Genomic DNA, 23508 nt, shown 5'->3' on the forward strand with positions numbered 1-23508 from the left:
AAACAAGGACACAGACTCAGAGAGGTTATGCAACGTCCTCAGGGTTGCACAGCTTACAATAAGTAATGGAGCTAAAATTAAAAGTTAGGTTATCATTCTCTAGAACCTACACTTTAAAAAAAAAAAAAAACAGGTTTAAAATATAGAAGTCTTTTTGAAATATAGTTTTTAATTTTGATCAAGTCAAATATATCTTTTTCTTTTTTGCTTGTGCTTTTGGTGTCATTGTCATATATAAGAAACTATTGCCTATTCCAAAGTCACAAGGATTTTACTTTTTTTCTAAGTGTCTTGTAGTTTTAGTTCTTACTTTAGGACTATGATCCATTTTAAGTTAATTTTCATGTGTTGTGTGAGGCAGGCATCCAACTTTCTTCTTTTGCATGTAGATAACCTGCTGTCTCAGCACCATTTGTTGAAATGACTAACCTTTCCCTATTGATATGTCTTGCCACCCTTGTCAAAAATCAATTGACCATAAATGTAAAGGTAGAGCCCATGCTTTTAACCAGTATGTTATACTGTCACTACACCTAGACTGATATTTAAATGGTGTTAATAAAATCAGCTAAATTCCCAAAATGTTTATTATTAATCATTATTATTATTAATCATTATCTCTAGTAAGCTTTCACTTTCATCATACTTTTGGTACTATGTGTTTTTAAACCATGAACATGTATTATTTTATAAAAATAGTTTTTAAAAAGTAGTTAATTTAAGAAATTTTTAAATAACCTCTATCATACAATGTCAATTTAGGGTCAACAACCAAGAGACTGTTTTATTATATACCAGACAATCAAATGTTACTAATCCTTAACATATGGATAGAAAAGTGAAAAGGAACATAGAAATATCCTAATCTTTGAGATGTAAGTGCTATGATTTGAATGCTTCTACACCTCTAAAATTTCTGTGCCAAAATCTTAACTCTCAAAGAGACAGCATTAGAAGGAGGGGCCTGGCTGGGCGCGGTGGCTCAAGCCTGTAATCCCAGCACTTTGGGAGGCCAAGGCGGGTGGATCACGAGGTCAGGAGATCGAGACTATCCTGGCTAACATGGTGAAACCCCGTCTCTACTAAAAACACAAAAAACTAGCCGGGCGGGGTGGCGGGCGCCTGTAGTCTCAGCTACTTGGGAGGCTGAGGCGGGAGAATGGCGTGAACCCGGGAGGCGGAGCTTGCAGTGAGCCGAGATCACGCCACTGCACTCCAGCCTGGGAGACACAGCGAGACTCCGTCTCAAAAAAAAAAAAAAAAAAAGAAGGAGGGGCCTTTGGGAGGTGATTAGGAGCCCTCAAGAATGGGATTAGCACAGTTATGGAAGAAACTCCAGAGAGCCCATCTCCCCTTCCACCATGTGAGGACACAGCAAGAAGGTACCTACTGAGAATCAGGACGTGGGCCCTCACCAGACATGGAATCTACTGGCACCTTGATCTTGGACTTCCTAGGTCACAGAACTGTAAGAAATTGTTTTCCCTTGTTGATAAGCCTCCTAGTTTATGTTATTTTGTTTTACCAGCCTGAACAGATAAGAAAATGAGAAGTGGGTTCTTCTTAAAGAAAAACTAGCTTGTTGTAATTTCTCGTTTGTTGTAGTTTCTCTGGGCAGGGGGCGGTGGCTCATGCCTGTAATCCCAGCACTGGGAGGCTGAGGCAGGAGAATCGCTTGAACCTGGGAGGCAGAGGTTGCAGTGAGCCAAGATCACGCCATTGCACTCCAGCCCAGGAGACAGTGCAAGACTGTATCTCAAAAAAAAAAAAAAAAAAAACGAAAAACTAACATTTTGTGCCAATTAATTATAGGATCCCAGAAGAGCAATGGGACTTATTTGTCACAGAGTATACCAGACCAGTCTATACCTATAGTATCTGCCTTCCATAAGTGGAAGGGAGCCTGTCAACCCTTATTTGCATCTGAATAAGCAAGACTTCCTAGGTTTCATCCTTATCCTTAACCTACTGAACCAGACTTGCAAGGCAGGGGCCTAAGCATGCATATTTGTGTGTGTGGCCAGGTGCGGTGGCTCACTCCCGTAATTCCAGCACTTTGGGAGGCTGATGCAGTTGGATCACCTGAGGTCAGGAGTTTGAGACCAGCCCGACCAACATGGTGAAACCCCATCTCTACTTAAAATATGAAAATTAGCTGAGTGTTGTGGCACACGCCTGTAATCCCAGCTACTTGGGAGGCTGAGGCAGGAGAATTGCTTGAACCCAGGAGGTGGAAGTTGCAGTAAGCCAAGGTTGGACCACTACACTCTAGCCTGGGCAAAACAGTGAGACTCTGTCTCCAGTAAATAAATAAGTAAATAAATAAATAAACAAACATATTTATGTGTGTATATATTTATATATGTTCACATATGCATATACATATATTTTAAATGTTCACTGGTAGTTCTAATGCATACTCTTAATTAAGAACTATTGGACTAAAGCAACATAACACATGACTATAGCCTCATCGATGACACTTCAAAATTTTAAAATTAAACTCTAGTTCTCATTTTCTGTTCTCCATTTGTCTTATTTTAAAAAGTAATGTAGAAGTAAACATTCCTCGTGGTAACATCTCAGAGAATGAGAATCACAGATTGTTAGCTTGGGAGAGATATTTGAGGTCACTAGGCCAACTGTGTTCATTCTACTGATGAGGAAACTGAGGTCCAGTCAGGTAATTAATTGGTATCAGCGTCAGAGCTGTCACACAAGCCTCCTGATTCCATAACGCCTTACTGACTCCTTCGATTTCATGGGATGACTGACTCTAAAAGCAGGTGACAATTCCTTACATAACATCTATGCCAAGGGCACCACCCAACTATTAGGCTCAGATATTTGCCAAGACACAGAACAGAGAAGGCCATCACAAGGAAAGGAATAACTTCTGTGATTAGGAAGAACTGCATTCTTACTGGGGAGGGACTGTTTATCCAAAAAAAAAAAAAAAAAGTACAAATAGATAGAAAGATAAATAGATAAGTAAATAAATCATAAGAGGTTAGCCACTACCTGTAATCAAAATCATCAGAATTTTCCTTAAATTCTGCCTCTAACAAAAAAGGAAAATAAAATTTTGTTTATGTTTATCATTTGCTTATAATTTCCCCCTCAATTTTGAAATAAAATTTGAAGCAGCATTCAAAGAAATATGTTAAGTAAATGTTACAAGAACAGCACAGAACCAGGTAGTCAGTAAAACGCATATAAAACTGTAATGAGCCAGGCATGGTGGCTCACACCTGTAATCCCAGCACTTTGGGAGGCCAAGGCGGGCAGATCGCCTGAGGTCAAGAGTTTGAGACCAGCCTAGCCAACATGGTGAAACTCTGTCATAATGAAAAACACAAAAATTAGCCAGGCATAATGGCGGGTGCCTGTAATCCTAGCTACTCAGGAGGCTGAGGAGGGAGAATCATTTGAACCCAGGAGGCGTAGTTTGCAGTGAGCCGAGGTTGCGCCATTGCACTGCAGCCAAGGCAACAAAGTGAGGCTCTGTCTCAAAAAAAAAAAAAAAAAAAAAACTGTAATGATAAGTTGCTTCCATTTTGCCCCAACTTTTTTGCCTAAGATCAATTCCTAATATTTGGATCCATGAAGTACTTACTGTCCACTTGTAAAAACTGAAACTAAAGAGTAATAATAAAATAGGCTCCCTACTTGTTTTTATACAAGTAAACAGAGATCAGTAAAAGAGATTAGATAAGACCAGAAAGAGACAAATACAGAATCAGTTATGATTTTAAAGAAAGCTATCACGTGGCCGGGCACAGTGGCTCATACCTGCAATCCCGGCACTTTGGGAGACTGAGGTGGGCGGATCACGAGGTCAGGAGATCAAGACCATCCTGGCCAACATGGTGAAACCCTGTCTCTACTAAAAATACAAAAATTAGCTGGGTACGGTGGTGCACGCCTGTAATCCCAGCTACTCAGGAGGCTGAGGCAGGAGAACGGCTTGAACCCGGGAGGCAGAGGTTGCAGTGAGCCAAGATCATGCCACTGCACTCCAGCCTGGCTACAGAGCGAGACTCTATCTCAAAAAAAAAAAAAAAAAAAAAAAAAAAAAAAATCACGAAGCAATAAAATATAATTTCAAAATAGTATGGTAATGATGACTTGATAATTTGGGGAAAAGTTTTTTCACTTTATTATTATATAACACAGCATATTAAATGGAACCTTTTCTATATCTCTAGTGAGTAACAACTTCCAAACTCAGAAGTAAATACAAACAAAAAGACCAACAGAGTATACTGTAAAATAATAATAGTTATTTGAGTTTTTTTCCCCCAAATCAATAGGTCTTTTATTGTATCATTTAAATATCACAAATAGGTCTTAGAAATCATCCGGCATCTTGTTTCTATAGCTGGACAACTCTTAGATCTTATTTATTAGCCTGCTCAATAGTTCCTTTTCAGAGACATAGATACCATCCCCAAATTTCCTAATATCCTTGTTTTTAACTGTTTGTGGCTTGCTGAATCAAAGCCACTGAATATGAAACAAGGTCAATGTCATTTCCTTCAAGGCTTAATTCATCTTTCTGGGCTTGAGATACTGAACAAGCAACACCTGGCCTCATCCAAACCCTGCGGATGTATTTTTCAGCCAAGAAATTTCGGATTTCAACAAGAGACCCATTCTCCTGGATAAGGACATTGATGGGGAAGTGAGCATACACAGACCTCATCTTGTAATGGAAGCCCATTGTACCCTTGTTACACCCTTCTGTGCATGACTACAAATAGTCTGAATGGTAGCCAGCTCCTTTCTGTTTCCCCACCATTTGTCAACCTGGTGCCTCTTTTTTTTTTCTGAGTTCTTTCTACATTGATGTGATTTGAAGTCCCTCCCCAGGTTTCCTCTGGGGCCCTTCACAATCACTGTGTGTCCCTTCAGAGTAATGTCAACAGTCTGATTGCTGAGAATGATCTTCATTCTTGCAGTAGATGCAGCAAAGATAGATAATAGTTTTGTATAAGGTAAAAGAGCAGCATAGGGAAAATACTTATGGGAAAAAAAAAAGGAATAAAACAACAAAAAGAACTCCAACAAATTGGTAAGAAAACAACAGGACCACAAATGATAAAATGAATAAAGAACAAAAACAGCCAACTCATTAGAAAGAAAATAGCAAAGAAAATAGAATACAAGATCTATTTATTTTATTTTTACATCATAATGAGAAATGCAGATTCACATGATGGAATGTTATTTCTTACATACAAAAAAAAAAATGAAAACTCCCAGTGCTGATAAATGTACACTGAAGTGAGTCCATAGGGCTGTGTAACACAAGCTAATACTATTCTTTTGGAAAACAATTTGACAGTGTGGGTTAAAAAAACTCAAATGGCCGTACTTTTTTTTCTCTTTTTTTTGAGACAGGGTCTTGCTCCAACACCCAGGCTGGAGTACAGTGGCATCTCGGATCTCGGCTCACTGCAACCTCCTGAGATGGCCATACCTTTTAACTCAGTATTCATCTTTTTTTTTTTTTTTTTTTTTTGAGACGGAGTTTAGTTCTTGTTGCCCAGGCTAGAGTGCAATGGTGCGATCTCGGCTCACCACAACCTCTGCCTCCCAGGTTCAAGTGATTCACCTGCCTCAGCCTCCCGAACAGCTGGGATTACAGACATGCACCACCACGCCTGGCTAATTTTGTATTTTTAGTAGAGACAGGGTTTCACCATGTTGGTCAGGCTGGTCTCGAACTCCCAACCTTAGGTGATCCGCCTGCCTTAGCCTCCCAAAGTACTGGGATTACAAGCGTGAGCCACTGCGCCCAGCCTTAACTCAATATTCTTATTTGTGACGATTGGCCTTTAAAAAAAAATCTAAAATAATGAAAATATTTATTCATAAGAAAGACCCCTATACCTCCTAGCCTTCTCTTAGAAAAAGCTTTCAGTAGTTTTTGTTAACATAGCTACTACCACCTAGTTAAAGGGGGATATTCCCAAATTCCCTTTCAATGAAAGTGCTATATAGCTTTAGGATCAATCATGTTAACTTTCTGTAAAACCCAGTGGAACAAAACAGGCAACAGGCCTATCAATACTCACCATTCCCTACCTCCTGAACATGTCCATAACCTTTCTAGATCCAAGGACAAAGTTATACCTTGCTCAACCTTTCTCTCTCCCAAGGCTAAGCTGCAACGAGGTTCTATCCCTGCTCTACAGCCTACACCCCTTTCTTTTCCCTACCTTCAATCCTTTCTTTTAATCTAATTATTACAAACAATTTCATTATAACATCTTTAGCTATTGCAAAAAATTAGAAACAACAAATGTCTGACATTAGAGGAATGGTTAAAGTACAGTAGCTCTCTTGTTCTAACCTTATTTAGTGGTTGCATACTATTCAAGATTCAAAATAATGTGGAAATAGTTTGACACAATGTTAGTTTTTTAAAAACCTAGAATACCAAGTCCTATGTACCATAGTTTTACAATTCTATGAAACTCAACATCTAGGTATCCTGAAAAAGAATGTGCAAAATGGTCATATTAGTTATATTGGTGTGACAGAATCATTCATGACTTTTCTTTCCTGTATTTCCCAAACTTAAAAAAAAATTAAAGTTGCATACCAGCCTATCACATTTGTTCCTGTCTCTGACTTCACTAAACTGAGAAATTCGTTGAAATCTTTGTACTCTTAGAGAAATAAAGCAAGATGTTTGAACTGTGGGATTACTAAAGGGATTACTAAAGGAAAACACTTCCACTCCAGGACACTCCTCCTCAAGAACAAGGTTCCCATCTTCATACAATTCATATGTGCTTGTTCCTGCCAAAACCACTGACTCTCACCCATGACTACTGCCACCTGAAAGCCCGCAGACATCCAGGTTTTGAGTGGCTCTCAGTCTACAGATTGCTTAGAGAGCTGTATAACTGATACTTATCTCTTTGGAGAAATCTTGATCAGCCACTTAGCTGTGGGAAGAAGCTCTAGTTTGACAACAGAGGAACATCATGGCACGTAAGGAGTGCAACGTAACTGGGGGAAACTGGAAAACAGAAACGTAGTATGAAATATGAAAAGCACAGGTCAATAAAGCCACTCTCCAATTCTGAGTTATCCCCAAGTGGCATTTCACAGTAAACCAGGACAATGAATGAACTTCAAAGCAGGGAAACAAAGGGGAAAGCAAAGAGGAGTCTGGCAGATGAAAGCACATGGCAAGGCTAAACACAGACTAAAACTGCCACGTGTTAGAACTTGAGTTTTCGCCATTCATAAGCAGCATAATCACTTCAAGTGTGATGATAAAAATTTTACAGCACGCCACTCTGCCTGCTGTCATCACTTTCTGGTTTACAGGTTTTTCATGCACATATTTTTACTCGTTGCCTGTGGTTAAAAGCATGTGGCCTGCAAGTCAGAAGAAATCAAGGATTTCCACAGAACCCCAAACCTCTTAACAAAACTTACTCAGTTCAAGCGCAAAGAGTATTGCAAACACACCACCACTCTCAGAAGATTCCTTTTAACAAAGTAATAATTATTACAATATTTTATTCAACCCACAAGACAAATATTACTATTGGGTCTGACAAGACCCCATCAAGTAAAGAAGTTACCCCATAAAAGACCTAAGAGTGGGGAAGTTTAAATGGGTAAGCTATACCCATTACAGTGCCTATAAATCAAGTGAAGAAAGGAAGGTTGTTATACGTGTTTCTGAAAGTCTGCAGGGTATGAGACAAGCTGGAAAAATAAAACAGAAGTCTTTATGGAAACACAAGGAAGGAAAACTAAAGACTCCCTAAAAGGACATGATAACAAATTTCTAGTGTTGAAATTAATAATAAGTACATCTTAGTTATTAGTATTATTTATTTACCAAATTGAAATAAAATGCTAGGAAGGTTTTTTAGCCTTAAAAGGATTTTTAGTTTTTACAAATAAATGTCATAAGAAGGACTTAAGTGCTATAAAAAGGACTATAATATCCTGGTTATAGCTCTTGTGCTTGTACCTCCTTCAAAGGAGTCTTATTTAAGGTTAAGATTAAACCTTAGTTATGTTGGGGTCCTAGCCAAGAACTCCCACTTGCCTCACTCCACAGTTGTATTCTAACATGATTATATGCCAGGTCCAGGATTCAGTGGCTGTGTGAGCCTGAGAATACACATTTGAAAGGAACTCTGTCTTCCACAGAGAACCGGTTCATGGAATGGTTCATGATAAGAGAAATTACACCGGAAATACAAGCACGCTACCACTGGAACTAGACACTGTGTGTTTGAGGTGGGAGGAGGTGGGAGGGGTGGGGGTTAGTCTTGGTTTACTACATCACTTGGCCCCAAGAGTCTCCTGTCAGGGTTGGGCTCTACCACAGGGAATGTGGAAAAGGTACTGAAGCACCAAATGGAAGAAGAAAAACATATCCTTTCTTTCACCTAGCTGTAAATTTAATATTGATGCTGTTAATAAGATAAGAAAATCATTTTAAAAGCAATACTACAGAGCTTTTTTTTTTTTTTTTGGACGAAGTTTTGCTCTTGTTGCTCAGGCTGGAGCGCAATGGCACGATCTTGGCTCACTGCAACCCCCACCTCCCGGGTTCAAGTGATTCTCCTGCTTCAGCCTCCCAAGTAGCTGGGACTACAGGTGTGCACCACCATGCCCAGCTAATTTTTGTACTTTTAGTAGAGATAGGGTTTTACCATCTTGGCCAGGCTGGTCTTGAACTCCTGAACTCATGATCCACCCGCCTGGGCCTCTGAAAGTGCTGGGATTACAGGCGTGAGCCACCGGGCCCGGCCACTTCAGAGCTTTTAAAAAATCATTAGTAGGTCAGACACAGTGGCTCATGCCTGTAATCTCAGGACTTTGGGAGGGCAAGGCAGGTGAATCACCCGAGGTCAGGAGTTTGAGACTACTCTGGCCAACATGGTGAAACCCCATCTCTACCCAAACATACACAAAAAATAGCTGGACGTGGTGGCATGTGCCTGTAATCCCAGGTACTTGGGCGGCTGAGGCAGGGGAATTGCTTGAATCTGGGAGGTGGAGGTTGCAGTGAGCTGAGATCGTGCCATTGCACTCCAGTCTGGGCGACAGTGAGACTCCCTCTCAAAAAACAAACAAAAAAATCATTAGTATAAAAAATAAAAGATGTTAAATGAAAAAATAAAATGTTGAAGTTTTTCTTAGTATATCACCTTTTAAAAATGACTTAAGAAATCGGACTTTTCGCTGAGCATGGTGACTCATGCTAGTAATCCCAACAGTTTGGGAGGTTGAGGAAGGAGGATCACTTGAGTCTAGGAGTTCAAGACTAGCCTGGGCAACATAGTGAGAACCAAGCTCTACAAAAATAAATAAATAAAAGTAAAATTTAAAAAGAAATCAGACTGGTTGGTTGTGGTGGCTCACGCCTGTAATCCCAGCATTTTGGGAGGCTGAGGCGGGCGAATCACCTGAGGTCAGGAGTTCGAGACCAGTTCGAGACACGGAGAGTCCGTCTCTACTAAAAATACAAAATTAGCCAGGCGTGGTGGCACATGCCTGTAATTCCAGCTACTCGGGAGGCTGAGGCAGGAGAATCGCTTGAACCTGGGAGACAGAGTTTGTGGTGAGCCGAAATTTGCCATTGCTCTCCAGCCTGGGCAACAAGAGCAAAACTCCATCTCAAAAAATAGAAATCAGACTTTTCTCATCTGTGAGAGAGATATCATTGGCGGCCGGGCACAGTGGCTCATGTCTGTAATCTCAGCACTTTGGGATGCTGAGGCGGGTGGATCACCAGGTCAGGAGTTCGAGACCAGCCTGACCAACATGGTGAAACCCTGTCTCTACTAAAAGGACAAAAACTTAGCTGGGTGTAGTGGCACATGCCTGTAATCCCAGCTACCCAGGAGGCTGAGACAGGAGAATCACTTGAACCCGGGAAGCAGAGGTTGCAATGAGCCGAGATTGCGCCATTGCACTCCAGCCTATGGAACGAGAGTGAAACTCTGTCTCAAAAAAAAAAAAAAAAAAAATTCCCACAAAGAAAAGCCCAGGCTCAGATGATTTGCTGATAAATTCTCCCAAATGTCTAACACAGAATTATCACCAATTTTTCACACTCTTTCCGAAAACAGAAGAGGAGGGGATACTTTCCAATTCATTCTATGAGATTGGTATTACCCTGATTCCAAAATCAGACAAGGGCATCACATGAAAAGGGTGTGGTGGCGGGCACCTGTAATCCCAGCTACTTGGGAGGCTGAGGCAGGAGAATCGCTTGAACCCGGGAGGCAAAGGTTGGAGTGAGCTGAGGTGGCACCATTGCACTCCAGCCCAGGCAACAATGCAAGACTCCGTCTCAAAAAACAGAAAAGAAAACCACAGACCAACGCCCTTTGTAAATATAGACAAAAAAAATTATCCACAAAACATTAACAAACCAAATCCAATAATATATCAATTTTACACACCATGACTGAGTGAAATTTCTCCCAGGATAAACCTTGCACAGGTTGATTAAACATATGAGAATCAATCAATGCAATACATCATACTAACAGAATAAAGAACGAAAACCACATGGTTATTTCAACAGATGCAAACATTTGATGATACCCTTTCATGATAAAAACACTCAACAAACTAGGAATAAAAGGTAATTTTCTACCTGATAAAGGCCATCTATGAAATACCCACAACATCATTTTTTTAAGGCTGTAAATAGTTCAAAATAAGTTTCTTTGACTCTGAAAAACAAAACAAGGATCAGCAATATTTCAAGCAAAAGACAAAAAGGTTGCTCTAGCTTTCTGAATGCAGTCCATTTAACTAACTTGTGTTTTGCTTGATATTTGTGAACATGTCGGTTCTTTATGAGTCCCATACATTCTTTCTCTATTTCAATGTTATAATCTTAAAAGCTATTAAAGCCCGGCGCAGTGGCTTACGCCTGTAATCTCAGCACTTTGGGAGGCCGAGGCAGGCGGATCACGAGGTCAGGAGATCGAGACCATCCTGGCTAATACAGTGAAACCCCATCTCTACTAAAACTACAAAAAAATTAGCCGGGCATGGTGGCGGGCGCCTGTAGTCCCAGCTACTCAGGAGGCTGAGGCAGGAGAATGGCCCTAACCCTGGAGGCGGAGCTTGCAGTGAACTGAGATCGCGCCACTGCACACCAGCCTGGGCGACAAAGTGAGACTTGGTCTCAAAAAAAAAAAAAAAAAGCTATTAAAAACCTGCATTTGAGAACACCTGTTAACGTCCTTAATATAGCTTGATTATAAACCATCTTTTGAGAAAGAACAAAGCAAGACAACAATTGTCTGTGAATGACAAAATGTGCAGGATAGTTACAGTTAAAAACATGACTGTAGACCACCTATTTGCATTTTGATGACACTTGCATTTTACCAATAATCTTTGAGACTATTTTTATTTCTTACAGTCATGTGAACTAGAAAATATTTTATTTAAGCGCTTATTTTTCTTTTTTCTTTTTTTTTGTTTTTGAGATGAAGTCTCACTCTGTCACCCAGACTGGAGTGCAGTGGCGTGATCTCGGCTCACTGCAACCTCTGCCTCACAGGTTCTGGCGATTCTTCTGCCTCAGCCTCCTGAGTAGCTGGGACTATAGGCATGCGCCACCACACCAGGCTAATTTTTGTATTATTAGTAGAGACAGGGTTTTACCATAATGGTCAGGCTGGTCTCCAACTCCTGATCTCATGATCTGCCTGCCTCAGCCTCCCAAAGTGCTGGGATTACAGGTGTGAGCCACCGCGCCTCGCCTACTGCTTATTTTTCTTTAAGCCAATCAATTAGAGCTCTTTTTATAGACATTACACACAACACATACATAACAACACAGACAGAATATTCAGCACCTGTTAAGATTTTTCATTTGCCACTTTTTTTTTTTTTTTTTTGAGGTGGAGTCTCGCTCTGTTGCCCAGGCTGGAGTGCAGTGGCGCGATCTCGGCTCACTGCAAGCTCCGCCTCCCGGGTTCCCGCCATTCTCCTGCCTCAGCCTCCCGAGTAGCTGGGACTACAGGCGCCGCCACCACGCCCGGTTAATTTTTTTGTATTTTTAGTGGAGACGGGGTTTCATTGTGTTAGCCAGGATGGTCTCGATCTCCTGACCTCGTGATCCGCCCGCCTCGGCCTCCCAAAGTGCTGGGATTACAGGCTTGAGCCACCGCGCCCGGCCACATTTGCCAGTTTCTTAATTGTATTACTGGCTTTAGGGTGAAACTCTTGGAGGAACAGGGCCAGGTAGCATGCATCTTTTAGGACCTATAAGCAGGCACAGCTGAAGGCAAAGACAGATCCCTAAAATTAAGGGTGCCATTTTATACTGGATTTTGGGTCCCCAAAAGGAGGGAGATAGTATGGGAGAAGACAGTGTAGTGCTTCTACCATGCATTTCACTGCAAGGCAACCCCAAGCTAATTGGCTTATTTTGTAATTAGCCTATCCCCCAAGGGAGTCTCATCTCTTAATGGGGGGTGGGAATGCTTCCATATCTTTCAGGTGACCAAGAACATGCTTCTCTGATTTATAAGTACTATTAGCCACCCCTTACAGTGTATTTTCTACCTAGTTATTACACACCAAAGCTCTCCCACAATGTGAAGTAATTTGATATCCCCAAAACTCAAAAGCGGTAGATAACACAATACATAACAGAACAGAGCCTTTGATTTTGAGGGAACTATCTGCTTTTAATCTGGAGAGTTTCATGAGGAAAATAGAGGGTTTTTTTATTTGTTTCTTGTTGTGTTTTTTGGGTTTTTTTCCCCAGAATGGAGTCTGTGGTGCCTCCTCTCTTTTTCGCCAGGAGTCCCACGTTACCAGAAGTTAGGGCCTCTCGTGCATGCATTAAGAGTGGTAAGACAAAAAATGGAGAAAAATAATTCAGTCAACTGAGAAGAAAAGAGCCTTTTTCCAGAAAAATAAGATCGAAGAAGAGAAAAACATAAAGGCCTTTTAAATATACCTATAACCCTGTAACTTGAATATCCACATTTTTTTTTGAGACGGAGTTTTCACTCTTGTTGCCCAGGCTGGCATGCAATGGCGCAATCTCAGCTCACCGCAACCTCCGCCTCCTGGGTTCAAGTGGTTCTCCTGCCTCAGCCTCCCGAGTAGCTGGGATTACAGGCATGCACCACCACACCCAGCTAATTTTGTATTTTTAGTAGAGACAGGGTTTCTCCATGTTGGTCAGGTTGGTCTCAAACTCCCGACCTCAGGTGAGCCTCCCATTTCGGCCTCCCAAAGTGCTGGGATTACAGGTGTGAGCCACCGTACCTGAACTTTTAATTAAGCTGAGCGCTCTTTAAGAAAATCCTTTAAAATCCCTTGTTACTCGACTTTAGCCGTGCCAAGCAGTTAAGACTTTTGGCTTTTGAACTTTACAAACAGTAACCTCACAGGTGAAACTAATGAGCCTTAATTAGGTTATGACTTAATGCAAGTGTACAAGGTATTTTCAAAGGAGCAATAGGAAGCTTTTGAAACTGTCATTGCAAAATTGTGACTGAGACAGTGAAAGAGATCGGACCCAAACAACTCCATTTTGATTTCAAGCCCCAACTGTCCTTGCCCATCCCTGGGTGTAGGCCGAACCAACTTTGGAATAGTCGGTTTTACAGTCTATAGTCTAAAACAAAGATGATAACAGCCATTTCCCAAGATATACTTCCCTCTTGCCTGGGACCAGACCAAGAAACTAGCCACAAGGTTAGAAACCATGGCCCAGGAGCCATGCAGCTGGAGGCTACAAGATTTTGACCCTCCCTAAACCACTCTCAAAATTAGTGCTTAAGATATTTTATAAACCCTGCCCTTGATGGATCAGCTGGCACCACCCAGATTGACAAACTGGTTTACCTGATTTTTGTGGCCCTCACCCAGAACACTGAGCACAAGAAGACAGCCACCATTATAAAAACGGCAGGGACTAAAATAAAGTATTGCCACGTGGATACAGGTTATGTTCCCAAGGACATGAAACAACATGGAGGCTTGTAGCCAGGTTTGTTACTGATCGCTTTGTTGAGGTGGCTTGAACAGCAGGCTTATGGGTTTCTGGGCCTGCATTTTAACTTAAGATACCCTTTCTTCAATAGAACCATTCAGAAAGACATGCAAAGCACACCAGATTGTCTACAGATTAAGACCAACCTCACAAATCCTTTTCCATTAATTATACATTTACAGAGAATATAAACAATGATCCTTATTATCCCTTTTACCAGTTTGCACAGGGAGAGAGAAGCCAAAAGCACAACTGGTAAACATTTTTACCCTCTTGCCAGCATATCAGGCTTCTGGGTTCCCTTTGTTGGAAACAGTGAGTTCCTCTTCAAAGGTTCCGCTTGTCCTCTATTTTCAAAGCCTAACTTCCTTGCCTCCTTGCCCCTAGTTATGGTAAACAACCTTCCAGCTGTTCCCAATCTATAACCCATGTCCATTAACCCACATCCGTTCCCAATCTGTAACAACCCACATCTGTTCCTTATTTGGCACCTTTACTTCTGTAGCCCCCACCCCTGCTCTATTTGAAATAGCAAATCGGGATCAGTTTAGATTGTGCGGTCCAACCCTGACCAATGGGGATCGGAAACAGTAGCAAGGACTGACTGCATTAGGGATAAAAACCCTTCCCTCCTTTGTACAGTGTGCTCTCACAGTGACCAGAAGAATGAGTAGCACCTTTCTGCAGAAATAAATTTGCCTTGCTGAGAAATTCTTTGAGTGCCCATTTTCTTTATGACTCTGAGTTCTTATTTCCAACACCTTCCCCTAGCTCAACTCTAAGCCAAGCATTTTAAGATTTGGAAAATAAACTTTTCCCAGGTTGGAAGAACATTATATCGGAGATAGAAGCCATTTTCAACTGCAAAAGAAGCAAAAACATCATAGAAAGGAGTTCCAATTGAGGGTCATCAAGAGGTATTGCCTCTTTTCCTATTGGGAATGGTGTTCCCCCTATTTCTTTGCCTTCCCTATTTTTACTTTTCCCTTCTGGCCTGCTATAGGAGACATAGTGCTCATCTCCAAAATTTTCCTCTGCTTGTAGAGCTGCCTGTTTTAGCTGCAGTTAGGGTTTGACTCAGGAGCAGAATAACATTCCTCCATGAGAGGTCAAATACCTGAGTTAAATCTTGGAAAGCTTCTTTCTATTTTCCCCGACTTTAAAACATTTGTTCTTTAGGCCGGGCGCGATGGCTCAAGCCTGTAATCCCAGCACTTTGGGAGGCCAAGATGGGCAGATCACGAGGTCAGAAGATCGAGACCATCCTGGCTAACACGGTGAAACCCCGTCTCTACTAAAAAATACAAAAAACTAGCCGGGCGAGGTGGCGGGTGCCTGTAGTCCCAGCTACTCGGGAGGCTGAGGCAGGAGAATGGCGTAAACCCGGGAGGCGGAGCTTGCAGTGAGCTGAGATCCGGCCACTGCACTCCAGCCTGGGCGACAGAGTGAGACTCCGTCTCAAAAAAAAAAAAAAAAAAGTTTGTTCTTTAAAAAATTAGTTGCTTTTTGGCCAGGCACGGTGGCTCACACCTGTAATCCCAGCACTTTGGGAGGCTGAGGTGGGTGGATCATGATGTCAGGAGTTCAAGACCAGCCTGGCCAATATGGTAAAACCCCTCTCCACTAATAATACAAAAATTAGCCAGGCATGGTGGCACGTGCCTGTAGTCCCAGCCAATTGGGAGGCTGAGGCAGAAGAATCGCTTGAACCTGGGAGGTGGAGGTTGCAGTGAGCCAAAATCATGCCACTGCACTCCAGCCTGGGTGACAGAGCGAGCCTTTTTCTCCAAAAAAGAAAAAGATGTGCTTAAATCAAATATTTTTTAGTTCATGTGACTTTAAGAAATAAAAACAGTCTCAAGGATTATTGGTAAAATGCAAGTGTCATCAAAATGCAAATAGGTAGTTTACAGCCATGTTTTAAACTGTAAATCCTGCAAACTTTGTCATTGACAGACAACTGTCTTGCTTTGTTCCTCTCAACGACAGTTTATAATCAAGCTATATTAAGGACCTTAACAGGTGTTCTCAAACACAGGTTTTTAATAGCTTTGAAGATTGTAATATTGAAATAGAAGAAGAATGTATGGGACTCATAAAGAACTGACATGTTCACAAATATCAAGCAAAATAAGAGTTAACTAAATGGACTGCATTCAGAAAGTTAAAGCAACCTTTTTGACTTTTGCTTGAAATATTGCTGATCCTTGTTTTGACTTTCAGAGTTAAGGAAACTTATTTTGAAATATTTACAGCCTTAAATAATTGAGTAAGGTGGCCAGGTGCAGTGGCTCATGCCTGTAATCCCAGCACTTTGGGAAGCTAAGGCAGGCAGATCACCTGAGGTCAGGAGTTCAAGACCAGCCTGGCCAACATGGCGAAACCCCATATCTACTAAAAATACAAAAATTAGCCAGGCATGGTGGCTGGCACATGTAATCTCAGCTACTCGGGAGGCTGAGGCAGGAGAATTGCTTGATCCTGGGAAGCGGAGGTTGCAGTGAGCTGAGATTGCACCATTGCACTCCAGCCTAGGCAACAAGAGCGAAACTCCATCCAGAAAAAAAAAATGAGTAAGGTATACTCCTGTGAACAAGATTTGGAGCATTTTTATTTTTCTCTGTCTGGTTCCTCTAGAATTCGGAAACTCTCTGTGAGTACTCTTAGCTTATGGCAATATAATTGTTTGCATCAGTGAAACAAAAATCCATTTTTCTTTGTCAACAGGACAATTGGAAAAACTGGTTATTTTACTGTGAAAAGCAGAAAGTTCCTCTTCGAAGTTTCCCTTTTTGTTAAAGAATAAATAATAAGTGTTAGAAATAAAAGTTTATTTTAAAAACTAACTTCCTTCAAGTTTCCTTGCTTTTTGCTAATAACTGTTAAGCCCTGTGTAGCTGTTAAATATAGTAAGGGAATAAGTACATTCTATGTCCTTGAACTTTAACCAAGTTATTTGTTCTGGCTTATAAGCTGCTCAGACATGCCCAAAAATGCCCAGGTATTCCTGGCTTACAGCCTACATCGCTTCCTTACTTGGAAATGTTATATTCTCCTAGTTTGTAAACAATCCCCTTCCTTTCTTTGTTCTCTATTGTGCGTTTACCTATTTAGGAAAGTTTTAAGTTTTTAGCTAATCAGGATCAGTCTAGATTGTGCGGTCCAGCTCCAGCCAATGGAGGTAGGACACAGCAGTAAGGACCCAATGTGTCAGGGATAAAAACCTCTGCTTTTCTTTGTTTGGTATGCTCTCGTGACAATCAGGCTTCTTAGAAGCAGCCTTTCTGCAGAAAAGTAAAGTTACCTTGCTGAGTAAATTCATATTCGAGTGCTATTTGCAGTTGTGAAAATTTCTTTCCTTTTTTTTTTTTTTGAGATGGAGTCTCGCTCTGTCACCCAGGCTGGAGTGCAGTGGCACCATCTCAGCTCACTGCAAGCTCCGCCTCCCAGGTTCACACCATTCTCCTGCCTCAGCCTCCCAAGTAGCTGGGACTACAAACGCCCGCCACCAGGCCTGGCTAATTTTTTGTATTTTTAGTAGAGACAGGGGTTTCACAGTTTTAGCCAGGATGGTCTCAATCTCCTGACCTCATGATCCGCCCACCTCAGCCTCCCAAAGTGCTGTGATTACAAGTGTGAGTCACCATGCCCGGCCCGAAAATTTATTTCTAACATGACCAAGGCTTTGGCTGAAAGGTGAGTTTCTCTTTAAGGAATCAAGCTTGACATGCAAAGCCAATAAAAGCCCTTTGGGAGAACTGGCCTCATGTCATGTCTACCCAGTCCCGGCACAGGGTTCCTAACCTGTGGTCGGTAAAGAATGTCACTGTCTTTTTTTGATTTTTGAGGCAGGGTCTCACTCTGTCACCTAGGCTGGAGTGCAGTGGCTCAATCTCGGCTCACTGCAATCTCCACCTCCCAGGTTCAAGCAATTCTCCTCCCTCAGTCTCCCAAGTAGCTGGGATTACAGGTGTGTACCACCACACCCAGCTAATTTTTGTGTTTTTAGTAGAGACGGGTTTCACCATGTTGGCCAGGATAATCTTGATTTCTTCACCTGTGATCTGCCCACCTCAGCCTCCCAAAGTGTTGGGATTATAAGTGTGAGCCACCGTGCCCAGCCTAAGAATGTCACTTTCTAATAGGCCAGGAGCTCCAAGTTTATCTTGGGACGTCAAAGAGGAGAGGATCACCGAACTTACAGATATTTGAGGATACAATCCCATGGCTGGGCTTGGCTTTAAAAGTCTTATCTGAAATTCCTTGTGGAATAGTGTTTCATCAAACCAATCCAAAAGTCCTACGCAGAAATAACCATTCTTGCTGCACTTTATGCAAATAATCAGGCCAAGTATAAGACTAAAGTTTATTCTATGAACAACACACACAGTCCTATAATAATTTGTTTTTACCAAAAATAAGGACTGGAGAGAGAAATTGTTCACCAAAGTCTATCATATATTTGTCATTAAATCCTAGTCTTGGCCAGGTGTGGTGGCTCACGCCTGTAATCCCAGCACCTTGGGTGGCCGAGGTGGGCGGATCATGAGGTCAGGAGATTGAGACCATTCTGGCTAACACAGTGAAGTCCTGTCTCTACTAAAAATACAAAAAGTTAGCCGGGCATGGTGGCAGGCGCCTGTAGTCCCAGCTACTTGGGAGGCTGAGGCAGAAGAATGGTGTTAACCCAGGAGGCGGAGCTTGCAGTGAGCCCAGATTGCACCACTGCACTCTAGCCTGGGCGACAGAGCGAGACTCCATCTTTAAAAAAAAAACACAAAACCTAGTCTCATTAATTGTTTTTAAGCTTTTTGCCTACATTTTAAACTAACCCTGCTTATTCCTGTGGATCAAGTGGTGATCTCCTGCAGCTTGGAAGAAACAAAAAGGGATGGGTAACGTAAAAATCTGGATCAATATGCTAGTTCTGGGCAACTATCCTGCAAATTCTGCCAGGTAATGAAAGTAAGTAGGGTGCCCATAACCCAGAGGTTTCTTTGTTTGGGAAAATAAAACCAAGGAACTTCATAGACCCCCCAGAGAGAAATTCTATATCTTGGCAAGTAAAATTTTAGATGAAAATTATTTATTATACTACACGGATGGGAACTGCTATACTCACTCTGCTATTTGCAATAGGGTTACAGGTACTTAAAGATCAAATCAAAATTATTGACAGGCTGAGGGAAAATGCAGGCTTCAGCCCTGGGTGGCTACAATCCCTCTTTAACGAATTCCAGTCTTCTTTATGGAACTGGTTAACCCCTTTATTAAGCCCTCTCTTGCTTCTATGTCTTATATTAATATTTGAACCCTGTATACTCAATACTATAACTCAGATTGTTTCCTCTTGCCTAGAAGCAATCCAACTCCAATTGGTGCTGCAAACTGAACCATGCATGAACACACCATTCTTCTGAGGACCCTTGAATCGACCCCAGGAGGGGCCCTAGCTGCTGTTCCCCATTTGACACCCCTTTTCAGCAGGAAGTAGCCAGAAAGAGTTGTTGCCCAAAACCCCCTAACAGCAGTTAGGGTGACATTACCAGATACTGGTAATCCACTAAAAAGTTTGATTTTAATTCAACTACTTATTTTCATGGGAAATAATGCTTTATGTTCAGGTCTTATGAGGGGATGGAGGAATCCAGGTGTATCAGTCCCTTCTCAAAGGGGAGAATGTTAGAGGAGTTAAGAAATTATTTTAGGCAGAGAGACAAGAAAAGGGGTCTTTGGGAAGTTTTTTTTTTTTTCTTTTAAAGCAGCTCCAGAAACGTTTCTCCAGCAGGAAAGAGCAGGCAGGCAACCTTTGATATGCAAATGCAGGCCGTTAGAAACTGGGTCCACCCACACTTGGTGATTCCTACCCTCTTCTTCTTGACCTTGCCCCCACATGTGCCTGGCAACATGGTCACTCCCATATATCCCCACTATGTGAAACATCATGGCGCTCTTCATTTGCATATTAAAAGGCTAGGGTGGGAGGGCCAGATTTTTCAGGGACTTCGTGAATGACATGCCTGATCAAACCAATCCGCTGAGCCCTCAGTGGATTGGTTCACTGCAACCTCCACCTCCCAGGTTCAGGTGATTCTCCTGCCTCAGCCTCCCAAGTAGCTGGGATTACAGGCATGCAACACCAGGTCCAGCTAATTTTGTATTTTTAGTAGAGACGGGGTTTCTCCATGTTGGTTAGGCTGGTCTCAAATTCCTGACCTCAGGCTGGGAGACCCCCCTCGGCCTCCCAAAGTGCTGGGATTATAGGCGTGAGCCACTGTACTCAACTTTATATATCAACTTTTAAAAAACGTATATACCTACACCAATGTTTATAGCAACTCTATAATCACTAAAAAATGGAAAAAATTCAAATATCATTCAATGAATGAAAGGACAAAAATATTATGGTATATTTGTATAATACAACTCAGTAATAAAATGAAGTAAACTATAGATACACATTAGACAAATTAGATGAATCTCAAAAGTATTACGCTGTGTGAAAAAGTCAATCTCAATGTTACATTATTTTGTGATTCCATTTATATGGCATTCCTGAAAAGACAAAACTATATTTATGGAGAACACATCAGTGGTTCCAGAGATTGGAATACAGTTGTATGCTAATCAACTGGGGAGGCTGTAACCACAAAGGGATAGCATTGGGGAAATTTTGTGGGGTAATGGAACTGTTATGTATCCCGATCGTGTATATATGTGTCAAAATTCATAAAATGAACACCAAAGGCCAGACACGGTGGCTCATACCCATAATCACAGCACTTTGGGAGGCCCAGGAGGGAGGATGGCTTGATGCCAGGAGTTTGAGACCAGCCGCCTGGCTATCATAACAGGACTTCATTTCTACAAAAATAAAAATAAAGGCATGGCACCACTCGCCTGTGGTCATAGCTACTCAGGAGACTCAAGCAGGATGATCACCTGAGCCCAGGAGTTTGAAGCTGCTGTGAGCTATAATCACACCACTGCCCTCCAGCCTGGGTGACAGAGCAAGACCCTCTCTCCAAAAAGAAATAAATTAAAATAAATAATAAAAAATTAAGAGGACACCAAAAAGTCTATTTTATTTGTATACCAATTTTAAAAATTAAATTAAAAAGATATCCTACTAGATATAGTCATTACTCAGCGGTTGTTATAAAAGACAAGACTGCACTAGAGATCCTATACATAGGAGGAGGACATGAATTTAAGGATCACTACTTTCAGAGAACTGGTTCCAGAAATGTACTTGAATGTAGCAAATTCTTCTATCCAAATCTTTCCCAAATACAATTGACAGTATTTTGGGTCTTAATATATTTATTACTTTAAAGCAAGTTATTCCTTACGATCTTGAGCTACTGACTTACCATATAAAATAAAGTGATGGCTTAAAACCTTAGTAGTCATTCAGGCATGCATTCCAGGAGCCAAGACAGGAAAAAAAGACACGTCTTAGATAATACATGTGAAATTACCTTTCGTATTGTGGAATCCAAAAATGCTAGGTATTTTTATTTGGAATTATTACATCTTCTATGCATTTATGGGCCTAATTTTAATTTTATGGGAGACAGACCTACAGAATTTTACAGTTTGAGAGGACTTAATATTCATCCATTCACTTTATTTTGCAAACAAGGGAACTAAGGCACATAGGTGCTTTGGAACTTATCTAAAATCACACAGCTATTTAAGGATATAACAGAAACTAGAATTCTGTTCTCTTCACTCTTTCCACTTTGCTTCAAATGACCTGTGGAGCCATAATCTAAATAAGTAGCCTGAAATATAACAGGAGATCTCTGTAAAGATCATCTTCTATTGGGGATCAATCTTAGAGGCTAAATTGTTATTATATCAGGCTCTTCTGCTTCAAGATTATGTTCCAGGGACATGACTGAACTTATGGAAATGAAGTGATAAAGGTATTCTACAGTGCTTCATAGGTAAGGGTCAGTAAGTCTACAGCATTCAGCATCTATGACCTAAGCTGGACATTTTTGGCTGTCGTCAGCATCCCTATAATGATTTTTGGTCTACCTGTCCCTAAATATAAGGTTAAACTGTTCTGAATAAGCTCCTTTTTCCTTTTCTTTCTCTTTTTTTTTTTTTTTTTTTGAGACAAGAGTTTCACTGTTGTTGCCCAGGCTGGAGTACAATGGCGCAATCTCGACTCACTGCAACCTCTACCTCCAGTGTTCAAGTGATCCTCCTGCCTCAGCCTCCTGAGTAGGTGGGATTATAGGTGCCCACCACATGCCCGGCTAATTTTTTGTATTTTTAGTAGAGATGGGGTTTCTCTATGTTGGTCAGGCTGATCTTGAACTCCCGACCTCAGGTGACCCGCCAGCCTTGGCCTCCCAAAGGGCTGGGATTACAGGCGTGAGACACTGTGTCCCACATAAGCTCCTTTTTCTATTGTTTCCAGATACTGGTAATCCACTAAAAAGTTTGATTTTAATTCAACTGCTTATTTTCATGGGAAACAATGCTTTATGTTCAGGTCTTATGAAGGGATGGAGAAATCCAGCATCCATTCTCACGCTATCCATTCTCACGCTGCTATAAGGACATACCTGAGACTAGGTAATTTATAAAAAAAAAAAAAAAAAAAAAAAAAAAAAGAGGTTTAATTGATTCATAGTTCTGCAAGGCTGGGGAGGCTTCAGGAAACTTATAGTCACAGCAGAAGGCACCTCTTCACATGGCGGCAGGAGAGAGAGCTGAGCGAAGGGGGAAGCCCCTTATAAAACCATCATATCTCATGAGAACTCACTATCACAAGAACAGGCATGGCAGAAACCGCCCCCATGATTCAGTTATCTCCACCTGGTCCTGCCCTTGACACTTGAGGATTATGACAATTCAAGGTGAGATTTCGGTGGGGACACAAAGCCAAACCATATCACTAAGGTTTTCATTAGATGTGCCCAATCATTCTATTAAGTGAGGCAGTAGAGCACGGTGGTTGAGTACATTAGCTTCCAGCATGAGAATCCTGGCTCCACTACTTAACAGGTGTATGCTCGTTACCTCTCTGGGCCTCACTTTCCTCATTTGCCTGTTGCAGGGATTAAATGTGTTAATACATATAAAGCACTCAGCACAGTACCTGGATCATAATGAGCATTCAATAAACGTTACTCCTTTTCATTAAAGCTCTCAGAAGTTCTACATTACTCTAGAAAACAACTCCATATGGGCATATTTACTCACAGATCCCCAGCACCTACAACAATGCCTAACATATGGAAGATGGTTAGTATTAAATGAATAAATATTATCTAATTAACAAGACTACTTTGGTGTTATCCCCTCTTTAAAAAAAAAACTGTATTACTGGGAAATACAGTGTTCCATATGGGACGTTGGAAATACCCTGTAAAAAATCTCCATTCTTGGCTGGGCGCAGTGGCTCACACCTGTAATCTCAGCACTTTGGGAGGCCGAGGTGGGTGGATCACGAGGTCAGGAAA

General features: G+C 41.4%; 1 protein-coding gene and 1 pseudogene across 2 annotated transcripts in view; both read right to left on the minus strand.

The window, feature by feature from the left end:
• Nucleotides 1-23508, minus strand: part of LOC105497720 (thioredoxin reductase 1) — a 181643-nt gene that overhangs the window by 102322 nt on the left and 55813 nt on the right. The gene's annotated exons all lie outside the window — the stretch shown is intronic.
• On the minus strand, nt 4097-7890 carry LOC105497718 (large ribosomal subunit protein uL6-like; annotated as a pseudogene).

The sequence above is a fragment of the Macaca nemestrina genome, chromosome 10 (genome assembly GCF_043159975.1).
Source record: "Macaca nemestrina isolate mMacNem1 chromosome 10, mMacNem.hap1, whole genome shotgun sequence".
NCBI lineage: Eukaryota > Metazoa > Chordata > Mammalia > Primates > Cercopithecidae > Macaca > Macaca nemestrina.